General features: G+C 41.3%; 1 long non-coding RNA gene across 1 annotated transcript; it reads right to left on the bottom strand.

The window, feature by feature from the left end:
* Window positions 1-769: 769 nt before the first annotated feature.
* On the bottom strand, window positions 770-13,110 carry LOC137151635 (uncharacterized). Its single transcript, XR_010919325.1, has 3 exons — window positions 12,594-13,110; window positions 12,420-12,515; window positions 770-1,317 (listed from the first exon to the last, which is right to left on the bottom strand). It is a non-coding gene; the product is annotated as an uncharacterized lncRNA (long non-coding RNA).
* Window positions 13,111-14,225: the final 1,115 nt, after the last annotated feature.

Below are 14,225 nucleotides of genomic sequence, written 5' to 3'. Positions count from 1 at the left end.
AGTTATATTGACTTGGCTATGTGGCTGCTCTCTTGGGATCAGAAGAACCTTTTGATGGAATTTGTTTTCCACTCATTATAAAGTCTAGGGTCTGGGTGATGAAACAAGTGTTGGGATGCCTAAGGTGACTGCACTTTGGACTTCTTGTTAACCAGTGTGGTGAGAGAAGTTGACTTTTGTTGCGGGCTTTGTATATTTTATGGAAGAATAACTCCAGTTTGGATTGAGACTACCTTATTTCTCAGCTGTTTGTCCTGAACCTGGCATTCTCATCACTGACCCACTAAGGCACAGTGACACTTCCAACATAAGTGCATATTTTTTTCTTTGAAGGAAAAAGTCAGAAGCATCTGCATACAGCAAGCAACACTAATTAAATTGCATTTTATAATTGGATAATAAAAACCAATATATCCAGGAGGAAAGTTACATTGAAACCTCATCACTTTTTTACACTATTTTAAAGAAAAATACAGGGGATTTAGTAATAGTCTCATGTTTACCCAGATTCTAATGTTAATTTCTGTTTTCAGGTACTTTTTTACTTTCAGGTTTCATGCTATTTGTTAAAAGCAAAATAGAGACTAAGTTTATCTGTAGACAGTCCATGGAGAATTAATCATTGTATAGTTCGTTTTGGCCAAGGTTTTCAGAGTTAGATGCCTAAAACCTAACACCCCAATGTTTATTTGGTACCTAAATAAGTGGCCTCATTTTCCAATGGAGTTTGACAGCCACTGCTTCTTATGTTATTTGAGGCAATTAATAATCCTGAAAAAAACAGTCATTTCACTCCTGGTTTGTCATTTTAAAAATAACATTGAAATTGTTGACCGAAACTGATGACATGGTCATGTGTCACAGGGGATTAGTGAACAGAGGCTCAATCCTGCAAACATATGTATGTAACTACTTGTATAAAGACATTGTACAAAGCAGTTGACCACAGTTTCTCTTTTATGAACATCTTTTCTTTGTTTACATGGTGCCTTTGCTGGAGGAATCACCACCACCTCCTTCCTACCCACATCTTCAGATGCAGAAGTCAAAGGCCTGAGTTATTCCTATTATGGGCTCTTTTTCTTGCATCTTCTATATTCAGATGTAACAATGCTGCTTCAGCCTCTGTTGTGCTATAGAGTGTGCCTCTAGGTCAGCTGCTCCATCTCTTGCCAGGGTGTCAGAGAAATGCTGGTTTAATTCTATAATTAGGCATTCTTAAAAGATGTCCCAAACATGTCCATTTCTTCTGCTGTACTTCTTGTATTATAGGTAGTTGCATGCATTGTAGGACCCCGTTAAAGTTAAAATGGACTTCTAGAAAAGTAAATACAGACACCTGCATCAAAAGCTGTTCAATGGATAGACTTACTATGTTTCCAGAACTCTGGTCAATATAGGAAGATGCTTTGGATAGCTCCCCACACAAGGTATCATTAAAAAGAGTCAACATTTAGCACATAGAAGTATTTGAGATAAGACATTTATTCTAAGTGAATGACCAACTGCAGTGTGTCAGACACTATGGTGCAGTAACCATTGGTAAATTAACTTTCATGCGGTCAGTAGCTTTTAATGTTGTTTGGATTTTTCCCCCTAAAATTTTAATTGAGAATGTGTTAGGGGAAGATGAATATGAACCAGTGAATTAAATAGGTAAATTCCTTTGTGATCTCTTGGACACTATCTCCTAGAAATAAGCTGTCTGAGTGGTACCTCTCACTAGAGCTTGATGTTTATTTAGGGTTGGGAGGGAGGTCAGTACAGCTAATTAGCTTTACAGTAATCCTTGAGAAAGTGTTGAATCTTTCATTACAAATCCCACCTATTATGTTTCTGATTGCTCAATTGCCAATCTCAGGAGAGAGGTGGTGAGGGCAAGATGATCACAACGTAGCATTCTGGCAAACAAACCATGGCATGTCAGTGCTAGAATTGGATTCTGCCATTTATCCCTGCAAAGCACTTGAAACAGGGAAGATGTTTCCTTTCATTTCTAATATATTAAAACTTGGCTAACAGCCCAGAAAAGGTATAAGGCTTCTGAACATCACCTATACTTATAATTGCTCTAGGAAGAGCATAGATAATGATCTTGCACCCTCCATGTAATACAAATGATCTGAGGAGTAGCAAAGCCAGGTTGACTCACCTTGAGCATATGGTAATGAGTAATGATTTAGCACCTTTCTCAACTCTAGTGAAGAACATGGATATATCTGGAAACTCTCGGATAGGATTTCTTCCAACTAAACCATTAGGTTCACACCTTACTCAATAATATCATCCCAAGGATGTAACACAATAGTGGAGAAAGAATCACACTGAAAAATGGCAATCTTGTATTTCATTCTAATTGAGAGAGGACTATAGAAACTTTTGCAAATTAGGGCACTGAACAGATGTCTGGAATCTCATTAAAGTTAAGGAAATATGGGACCTAATCCTCACCTGGTGTTAATGGGCATAACTCATTTGACTTCAATTTACATCTTACACCAGCTGAGGATCTGGGCTATGATCATTTATAGATGAACTAGATATAGGGACAAACCCCGACAGCTATGCAAAGCCCATAAAAACAAGGTGTATTCAAGCCTCCTCCCCATCACAGATGGAAGCAGGTCCACAGCAATGCTCTAGCCACAGGACATGTCTATAGTCCTCCACTCCCCTTTTTAGGGATTTTGTCCAGTGGAACTGTGTAGTTCTAGCTAATATGCTTGTGGCACTCAGGAGGTGCCCAGACCCTGCATGGCAGTCTCCAGCTGCGAAGTGCTCGGCTGCAATACCTAGACTTCAGAATTATCAAGCTTTGTTTGGAGAATTTTACTCTTTTCTTTAGAGTATATCACATTTACGCCCCCAATCTCAAGTTTAACAATCCTAGAAAAATACAGATCAATCTTTGTCTCCAGTGCTCCATTTAGATGGAGAATTGGTTCTAAAGGAGTAGTTGTTGGCTACGAACACGCTAAGCAGATGCCTCACATTTAAAATCAGACAGACCAGTACTCCACCCCATTTCCATGGCCAGTTTGGTACAATTAATGCTAGAGGGTGTGAACATGGAAGCCCTTTTCTGTTTGAACAAAAAAATTATATCAATACACCTGCTTTTTGTCTGCCTGTTGGATGTCTTTTGAAATCATGATGTCACCTATCTAGACTAGTTTAAACAGTAGTATGGAATACCTCATTTCAAAATTATTTCACTGTTAGGCAAGACTGAAGTATGTCAATTTCAATAGGCCATTACCTACTCAGGCTTGACACCTAAACATTAAAAACCTCCCAGCAGCAGATCCAAGGGAAGGTGATCTGAGGCAGTCAGCGTGGGCATTGTGGGGAAAGTGTAATGAAACCTCTCACAGGTTTATCATCTGCTCATCTGCTGCCAGAAAAAAAAGGTTTCCTACCCGGAAGGAAATTTTGGCATCACAGCATTCATTATCTTATACCCCTACAAATATAGATGACAACTTAAAAAAAAAATCTATTAAAAACTACAATGGCACATTAGAAATTTCTACTCCTACTTATTCTGATCCTCTCCACTCATATGTCTGTTCCCAGCCCATGCCCATACACTTTATAGTGTACTAGTCTCTATTCTCTTTCTGTCTGTGTATATACTAATATATGCATAAGTATGCACACACTCATCCACACACAGTATAATAGTAACATTTAGCTCACATTGCATTTTTCCTGTGTAGGTTTCAAAGCATTTTAGAAAGGCAGGAATGTACTAATAAACCTCATTCTGCAGGCAGTGAAACCCACATACATGGAGGTAAGCAATCTGGCAATCACAGCTGATTAGAGAGAGAGCACATGTTGGGAATAGGAACCAGCTCTCTTTGCCTCTCACTCTAGTACTCTATCCCCCAGATTATGTTACCAGAGACCACATGTTCAGGAACACACAATAACACCCTAACATTGACTTCAGTGGAGTTATGCTAGTTGCTACCAGCAGAAACTTGGCTCAGAGTTCGCAGTATCCAAAGATCATTTGGTATCTTTTGCAAATGGTGAGTAATAGCAAACTTCTGAGTTTGTGTCTCAAGGGTAGGGGGTCAAGAGAGATGGAAGTTGACACATGTGGTCTTCTTGCTGAAGTAGAATCAGATTTATAGTTTGTCCTCTCCCCTCCCAACAGCAAGGTCTCTGGCTTCCCACCACTATTTTTTTTAAAGGGATTCTTTTCCCCCTGCTGCATCTCTTCTCCCTGGTGATCTGCTTTCTTGGACAGGGTGGGTTACGGATGTTCCCCTTTTCAATTGCCAGCTGTTTCTCTACAGGGAGCTTCTCTATGGGTGAAGACACCTTGGTTGCTGGATATTGGAGGGGTTCAGGCAAGGTATTTTGGGGGAGTCACTAGCTCGGTGGCTGCTGGAGTTGCTATTTGAAACAGCAGCTGGCTATTGTTTTTTCTGGGCTGACATCAACTGCCAGCCATGTTCCCTATTGATGGCCAAGGACCCAATGTTGCATATGTCTTACTACCAGGACTAGTACTACCTCCTGCTATAGGAATGGGAATGGGGGAGTGAGCAAGTGTGAAGCACCTCCATAAGCCTGCACCACTGGACCCAGTGCCCAGGTGGCAAACATAGGAGTGTAAGGGAGGATTTTTACACACCGCCACATCCCCTGTAGCCATGTAGTCTAAGTCACAATCTAGCCCTTATTTGTAAAGCAATATGTTGTGACATCTGTAGATAGGTCTTAAGTAGTCTGTGTCAACTGCAGTGTTAATATATTTACCAATTAGGGTCTTAAATGAGATGTTAAAGTAGCAGCTGTTTGAATAAAGGGCACTTTATACACTGCTTATGCATGTCTGACAGCCTTCAACTACTGACCTGTTGAATCTTTAATATATATTTTAAAAAGAGATCTCTCAACCTTATTTACAGCATCAGTAATGCCATAATATTCTCTTATCAGATACACACACACTCAAGAAAGTCATGGTCCTTGCCCCAAAGTGCTTACAGTGACAAACAGTAGGGAAGGGCTGAGATGGGGGAGCAGTGGGATTACAGCAGTCTGGTCTATCAATGTGTATAGCTAAAAACAACACAATATATATATTAAGCAGCACCAAGAATTCCACATGACTAAACGAGTAACTACGATTGAATTGCTGCGTCCTTTTATTTCCCCATCTCATTGCTGCAATTCTATTTGCTAGTGGGACTTGATTTGTCATGTCTAAAAATTTAGATTGCAAACACATCAGGGAGGGCATAGAAAGAAATGGAGTCCTAATGAGCTTAGCATATTTTTGGCTGCCACAATAAATTTGTTTTATGTATTTACAGAGTCTAATTGAATTCCCATTAAAATTTATGGTAATTTTGCTATTGCCTTCACTGAGAGCAGGTATGGACTCATTGAAGCTTGTGTACTTGCATCTCTACCAAATTAGGAGAGAAGTAGGTTTTACCTCATGCCAATGTGATATCAATATACTTGTGCTGTCATCATCTAGCACATATTACAAGTCAAAAGGACATAGTACATGAATCTTTCCCACTATGTAACAAGTATGCAGACTAAGTTCAAAAGAACAGAACAAGGTCTTCAGGTCACTGTCTACAGGTACCAAACAAAGTAACATTACAAAGAGCTCTTCAGAAGCTTAAAATTCTCTGCTATTGAAAGTATGAGTTCAGAAGCACTGGAATAGGTTTACCATTAGCACATAATTTAATGCTACCACAAAATTTAGTTTTTATTTCCTGAAGTGCAATACACCAATTTAATTGAATTATGTAAACTGTTGTCTGGAAAATTATGTGCAACTTCACTTCATTTGCTGTGAGTAGCAATTAAGAAATGGGCAATCAAATTCTTATTTAAATCAGTTACATCAGGAATGTTTGTTTTTCCATAATACTTAACAGATTCATTAATTTGATCTTAGCAACTCACCAATAGTTATATATAAATAGAGCTTTGTGTCTATATATATTTCATGTTTAAAATGTGAGCAAAAGCCCCTTTGTTTATTTAAGAGCAGATTCAGATATCCTCACTCACTGAGTAGTACCTTGGTTTTCAGATAGTTCCATTGAGCTGAGTGCAACTATTTGAGAAGTTAGCTACTGCTTAAAGGGAGCTAGGGCAGAAACTGCTCAGCCTTGATCTCAAGTTCAAAAATAGCCTTTCCTGGGAGATCAGCACAATCTAAGGCACATTTATACACTCACAATTTGTTCTCAGGAGATGCTGCTCTTTGTTTGGCTGTGTCTTGGTTTCAGTTTTTAAACCAGAAACACCAGTGAATTGCTAAATATAGTGTTTACTTTTTTACTTCATGCAAGACTGATCCCAAGCCTAAGGGTGTTGAAACCAAGGGTAAAACACCTTTTTGATCAATCCTGCCCCCAAAATAATGCTGATAAAGGAAGGAGGTGGGAAGGGCGGGGAAGAGCTACCCACATAAAGTCACACACACCTGCCCACCCAGGAGAAACAGAAAGGGGAACACACCGTTGTGTTCTGGGCTTGTGTGCTTTTATTTATTGCAGTGATTAGGTATCTCAGTGACAGGAGATTTATATCATAGGTTTTATGTGTGTCCAGGCTAACTGACGTGTCACACATTATATATCTGTCCCCAAGTAGCTTATGATAAATAAAAGTATTTAAAAAACATTTAGAATACAAGTACTTAACACAATCAAATAACTTATCACCAAACATGATTTAATCTTGTATGTAATTGCCTTTTAGCCTCTCAGCTGCCCTCATTAAGACTATTTCCCTTATGAGGCTACTTATCAACCCTTTGAAGGGTCATTTTAAACCAGTTTCATCATACATATAGGCACTCAGTAAGCATATTGTCCACTGAGCATTAAATAAAAATTAAGGCAAGAAACAGTTAAAGATCTAGGAGAGATCTTGCTTTATTTTGATTTCAAGCCCTAGTTTATTCCCTCACCTTCTCGTTACTTTAAATCCTGCCAAAATGACTAATTTTAGTGATCTTATGTTCTGTGTTCAACAAACTTCCCTTGAAAGATCTCATCCTATCCCTATCAAATGATGCTAGGTTAAGTGCCATCACTCCCATTCATTTCTGTGCATCTCCACCCCAGCCTGTACCTACTATTTTTGTCACTATTGCCTGCTGATACAAAGCATCAAAGCTCCCTGAAAGTCCTCGGAGTATGTAGAGACCATGGTCTGCAACTTGATTCTGCCAAAATGTAACTATACATTTGTCATATTAAGTCCTTTCCATCAGCCAGATCAAAATGTGTAGCAAAACAGTTTTGGAAAACTGAGTTTATGGAAAAACAGACTAGATAGTGCCTAGATGAGCACAGGTGCACAAAGCATATATGTATTGAGGGTCTGTGCCTCTCAGGGCTGAGCTTCCCAGTGTAGGGGTCTGAGAAGCTCATTATTGGTGTACATAGCCAAGTGAAACTAGAGATGAGGGGAAAATGGAGACCTCTTGCAAGCAACTTAAACACTGATCATTGAACATTACAAGGAGTGGAAGATGGTTTAAAACACCAATTTTCCTCCCATGCAGACAGGCCAAGCAAGATGGGCAACCTGGAAGTCCCAGCAACAAGGAGACCAACGAAATCTAGTGCCCAGAGTGGCACCATAATTTCTATAGGGCAGCTGGGGCAGGGTGATGCCTAGGCTCCCTTCTCCCTCACACTACCCAATTCACCTGGGCAAGCACAGGGAATATTATTGCTGAACCCTGTAAAAGGGTATAGCTACTGCTGTGTGGCCTTTCCCAGAATTAGGCACCATATTTCTGTGAATTCCTGCCAAGGGCAGGGTGCCTTGACATTTCCCCTCACTCACACACAACCACGCCACAGGCTGTGGTTTATGGTCACAAGCTAACCTTCAATTTGAGTAAATCCGTTTGGATATCAAAACACAAGGCATGCATTTTTAATGGTGATGGTAAACTGTTCTGATGGTTAATTACTATGGGTCATGATGGATTCTCCGTCACTGACCATTTTTAAGTTGTGATTGAATGTTTTTGTAGAAGATCTCCTCTAGGAATTATTCTGGGGAAATGTTCTGTGGCCTACCCTGGAGGTCAGAATAAAATGCTGAGCCTCACAAAACTCTTGTGGTGCAGATAAGCATAACTACCATTTTGCAGATGGAGAAATGAAGAAAAGCCACTGTGACTCACCCAAGATCACACAGGAAGTGCCAGGCATAGCTGGGAAGAGAACCCAGATTTTCCAGTCCCATGCATTAATCAAGACAATCTTTCCTCACTCGACTGTTTTAGGGACTTGATCCTGCAGAGATTTGCTACCAGAGCTAGCTGAAATGCTAGATGCTAAACAGTTTTCAAAAATGAAAACTCTATTGAAGAAACTTGAAAATGCAAAAGTTTCAGTTTTCATTTCTGACCCTTCCCCCTCCCCAACCATTTTCCTCTTTTCTCCCTTTTTCCATAGAGAAATGGAAAAAAGGAGGAATAGGGAAAAAATGAAAAAGTGAAAAATTCATTCTTTATTGAAGTTTAATGGAAAAATGGTTCTATGAGAGGTAATAAATCTTTGCAGGATCAGGCCCTTAGACATTAAATATAGTGGAAAGAGTTGGTTATTAAATTGCTACCTGAAGCCTTTATTACATATTGCATTAGAGCCAAAAGATGTTCATCTATAAAGCAAAATAGGCTAAAATGAGACTGGCTTCATACAAGGAGGACAAATCACTGTTCACCTGTGCAATTTTCCTTGTTTTTCTCAAAAGTGACTATATTTGGTTAGTGACAACAAAAAACAAAGAGCCTGGGAATGGGGGAGCTGAGGATCACACAGTAAAATTCCTGTTGCTGTGTCACATTTTCAAGGGCTGCCTCATTCTCACATGATTGAGTGTGTGCACAATGTGCAGAAACTGAAGAGGGAGGGCTTCTGTGCAGGCATCTTAAGGCAAGCGGAGAACTAGTGCTAAAATTTCAGTAAATCTATTGTAGTTTCACTCTCTTGGTACTGTTTTGTGGACTTTAAGAAAACAATTGAGCACACTTTTCATCCTCTCCTAAAGGAGAACTTTCTGTGAATGAGATCTACTTATTTATTTGTTCAGATTCTTCACACCATACCTATCACTGTGGTATGGGAACAAGTCAGCGGAAATATCAACAAAATAAAGGTTAAAGGGAAAAGGCAGGGAGATGGACATTCATTTAAAATATTCAGCATGAAAGATTGGAACAGTCTGCTGCATTGTACTTCTGATTTATAAAATCCTTTAGATGCAACCACCTTATGCTCTGGGTACCCACCCCATGACCTAAAAATATATAAAAAGGACTGATTATCAGAGTTCAGTACATATATGTCCACTAGCTAATAGGAGAAAAACTGAAGCTTGTTGTAACCAATCAGGACATGACCCAGTACCCTATCACTCAAATCCCCACTAATATATGTTAATTGGGATCCATTAACAAGTGGCACTACAGCTGAAGGGCTAATTAGAGGGGAAGCAACCCCAGCAGTAGGGAGCAGAGACATGGAAAGAAAAGAAGTTGAGAGCCTGAAGGAAGGCAGACCTGGCTGCCCCTAGTACTACTCCCTTCCACCAGAAGGAAGGTGGGGAGTTGGCCAGGACTTGTAAATATGTCTTACTGTACCAGTATAATAAAGCACAGTGGTGGTGAAAGACCTGGAGTGGGTGTGGTCTGTACATAAAGAATGGACTCACAGGGGATGACCACCTGTTCAGCTCTCATCCCAACAAGCCTGGAAAAAAAGACCAGTTTTGCAGCAAACCCAAAAGGTTACAAAAAAATCCAGGCTCTCGCATCCCAATGAGGTGATGAGGGTTCCAAAGTCAAGGTCCCCTCATGAAGAGCATCATTCATAGGCCTCAGTACAGCAAAGCCCTTAAGCACTGCGCTTAATTGTGCTGATATTGCACAGGTTTCATCTGGGTAATGGCCAGAAAGATGCTGATCCTGCTTATTTTTGAAGAAGACTGAATCATGCAGAAATTTTAGGAAAAGCTTGTGTGCCAAGAATTGCTTACTTTGGGGGAGGGAAGTGAGATGTTACAGTAACTGGGTTAACAGTTTCAAGCTAATTCAGAGTTGCTGACAAACATTGTTAAATTGGCTTGCACTAGTGCCATTTCATTTTAGGTCAGCATTAACATTATGTTACAGAAATAAAAGGTAATCTAGTTGATTTTATTAGTGCCAATCAATCATTTGAGGATAAACCTCTAAGTGTTTGCCACCTGTGGAAACACACGGAGGAATCTAGGAAGATAGGAACTGACAGTTTAAATCAGTTCAGTACCCCATCCCTGATAGGAGTAGATGCTTCAGAGGAAGACTTTATAATCTACACAATGGATGATTAGAAAACTGGGAGTTTTATTCCCAATCCCAGACAGTTAACTTGGTTTATATCCTGAAACAGGAGGGATATTATTCCCTATATTTTTATCCTAGTGTAATTGTGGATGTTCTCATCAATATGAATAATCTTTTGGTCAATCCTGCTAAGCCCCAAGAAAGTGACACTATCCCATTTCTTGTTTCTTTCTAGTATGGATTTCAACAACTTTTGAAAACAGTTGTCCTCGAAGGCTTGTCTACCCTACAGTTTGTCATCAGAACGTGTCGCTCAGGGATAGGAATAAGCCACCCCCTGAGGGACACAAGTTCCACTGACAGTGCTATCCACACCAGTGCTTATGTTGGTGTGAGAAGCTCCCCCACCAACATAGCTACCAAGCAGCAGTGTTTTTGTTATGTCAACGGAAGAACTCATCCATCAGTATAGAGTGTCTTCACCAGATGTGGTGCAGTTGTGCCATTGCATTGCTGTACATGTAGACATGGCTTAAGTAGATGTAAACAAAGACTGGGGGTCACCTTGCTGCTGTGAATGGTTGGGTCTTGCCTGCCTCATCTATCATCAGCTTCTCACTAACAGAAGAGTTAAAGTGTAAACACAATTCCCCATGTATCATGGTTCCCTAGGCACTCTACCTACAGAAGCTACTGAAGGAATGTCCTGACAGTGTATTTACCAGCTCCTGGTCATAATATAGCCTTGCCCACATATACCCATTTTTGGAACTTCACTAGCTCTTGCAGAACTCCCAACCTCTAATGTATGAAAGATTGTTACCAAAGAACAGCTACAAACTGCCTCCCTCAGGGGATACTTTCTGCTACCAGGAAAGTCCATCTACACTATCAGAAGTTGGCATAATCCCCATTCTGAATGCGTCCCAGCTTCTTTAAGAATATACTGACCATTTTACGATCACTGATATGCAAACGGGGGTTTTGTCATACCCCCAGTTCTCACCACTGCCGATTGAAGAAAACAGGCTAACGGAGAAAGACCAAGTTGAGTAAAAGATGGCAAATGCCATCTTCTCCCCCATTTCAGCACTGAATGTTACCAAATCCTGGGAAGAAAGCCAAAATTCAGTATTGTGCGGATGGGAACGTGAATTATGCATGAAGAGACGTTTCAAGTACTGTAGAAATTCTGAAGCACAGCAATGTCTAAAGAGGCTACGCTCAAGGCTCTAACAAGCAGAACTTCTAACAACAACAAATTGGTCATGCTGAAAGGATTCCCAAGGCTGAACCATCACATTCAACTACCCAAGGAGTCAGCAAACAGTCTGAGATTTGTCCTCAAAAAGAAAAGTTACTGTGGCAAGCCAAAGGACAATGCGAGAGATCATGGTTTGGGATCTGCAGAGGGCCTGGTAACAAAGATCACTCTCACAAGGAGGTGAAAAGAAAAGTTTTCCAGGATAATATCTACAGAGAGAAAGCTGTGTTATGACAGTATATACGCTGAAGTGACACACTATGATGGATAAAACTACTATTTGGAGGTTTTGGTCTACAAAACGCTCACTCATTTGGAAGTGCTTAAACTTACATGAGCCTTCTGAGATCTCACAGCCTTCTTTCCATTCCTCTCTGCTCCTCACTTCTGGAGAACCTCTCTTCTCTGACCCTCCAGCCCAAGCTCCAGCACCACTCAGCCTCTCACTCCCCAAAAGATTCCAGGTCCCTGTTAGTTTCAGGGTAACTGCACTTATAGCCTCACTACAGGAGGGTACAGCCAGGACTCCAATCAACACCAGTCTCTGGGCAGGGATTCTTTGTCCCACTCCCTTCCAACAGGCGGGTCATAAGGCTGCACAGTTTCCTGCCTTACTTGAGGATATCCCAGCAAGCCACCCTGTCTAAAGGCTACCACCTGTGCATTGCTTTCTCCCCAAGGGTATGAGCAGCATATTGCCAGCAGTTGCCTTTACTTTATGTGGTAATGTGTATTACACAGAAAGCAAGAATATTAATTCTTAGGTTAAGAAAAAGCTAATAAAAACAGATTGAACACACACATTAAACATACCAGGTGTCATCCACCCTCCACATGGGAGTCCAGTAGGCCATCATCCCTTCCACAAGGCTTGGGGCCTCCCCTGGGATGGAGGATCATGTCCATTTGCTGAATCAAAAGGAAGGCCCTGAGTCAGTTTAAACCCAGGCTTTTTATATCTTGGATTTGGGGGGAGGTGTCACTCACCAAAGCAGCACCTCCTGCTGATTGTCTCTGGGATTAGCTCTCTCAGCCAACACACCCTCTCCTAGTGTCTTCTCTGCCTGCAGACCCATCTCAACCCAGGAACTACAACATCATTTCTGACTCAGACATCCAGCCATGCTACCACCCATGTTTTCCCTCTTCCAGGGGCTGGGGATAGGTTAAGAATCTCCCCATTCTATAGTACAGCCCCTTCCTCAGTGGAAAGTGGGAGGGGACTCAGGCCCACCTACTACTCTGGGTAACAGCCTAGGGACCCTGTAGACAGCAGCAGCCTCCTCCTCCTGCTGCTGCTTCACTTCTCCACCTATGCTACTTCCATTCCCAGGGCCCCTTCCCCACAGCCCCAGCACCTTCTTCCCTCCCCTCTCAGGACCTCCAGCCCACAACTCACAAAAGCCAGTTAGGAGCTCCCTTTTGCACCCCTGGTCTCCACAAAGAACTACTCTATCTAAGGTACTACTTTCCTGCAGCCTGCTAGGAATACAGTTCTCTCTCCTTACACTCTATACAACTACTGAGTAGCTCCCTGCAGCTCCCTTTTATGTGAGCCTGCTGGGCCTTGATTGGCTGCACCATGCAGCCTCGCTAGGCTACTTTTAACCCCTTCCTTTCCAGCGTGGAGTGAACACCCCATCACATATCAAAAGCCCTTTCTTTGTCTTTTGGTCTCTGGAAAACCCAGTTTGAACCAGTATATGCAAGCCTCCCAAGGATGTGGTATCTCTCTGGAGATGTTTACAACCTAAGTGATTCACCTTAATCACTCCCCACTTTTCTGGTTCCTGAGTGAGCTTCGGTAACTGTCCCCCTAGGGTTGCATAGAATACCTGGCCCACAGTGATACATAAACCATTCAGAAACGTAATACAATAAGGTTTTCAAAGATATTGCAGGGGGCTGCAATATCTGTCATAGTCACAGTCAAGCTCCCTGTGTTGGGTGATACATTCCATCTCCTGGGCCCTAATTAGCTACACAATTCAACTCTTGTGACCTTCAGTGCTTCACTGCACCAAGAGCACCACGGAATGCATTTCCAGCCCAAGAAACTCCCCTGAACAGGTGAGATTTGAGGATGAGAGCTAGTTCAGCAAAGATTGTCAGACCTGCTGAGAATCCCAGAAGGAAGTCACAAAGGAGGCCTCTTGGGAGTTGAAGGAAGAAGGAAGAAACTTATAATGAACTGACACTGCTCTAAAAAAAGTCAGGTATGGTTGTTTAAGACTGGGCTTTAGCTTCAGGCTAGTTATTTTTTCTGATTTCTTTTTCAGAATTGTTGTTTACTGAGCATCAACTCTGTGCTCAGCACTGTACAGACAATAAAAGAAGACAAACTTCCCTTCCCCAAGGGGATTGTCACTTACCTTAGACACAGACTTTACAGCTCAAACATATGTAATTGATGTACATTGAAGTTCCAAATTCAAGACGCTTATAAATATGTACGTGTCTATATACCTGCAGTGTAGTGAAAGGCCACGCAGAAAACATGTGCTTTAGATTGCACAGTTTAGACAGGGAAGTGAGCAGCTAAGGATAAAATGTGAAGATAGAGCTTACACAGATATGTAAAGCAATAAAAATCTCCAAGAAAGATTTAGAAAACCTGGG

The sequence above is a fragment of the Emydura macquarii genome, unplaced genomic scaffold (assembly GCF_026122565.2).
Source record: "Emydura macquarii macquarii isolate MOO-44397 ecotype Brisbane River unplaced genomic scaffold, CSIRO-AGI_Emac_v2 contig_212, whole genome shotgun sequence".
Taxonomy (NCBI): domain Eukaryota; kingdom Metazoa; phylum Chordata; order Testudines; family Chelidae; genus Emydura; species Emydura macquarii.
Note: the sequence above shows the minus strand (reverse complement) of the source record. Positions and strands in the feature narration are given on the sequence as shown.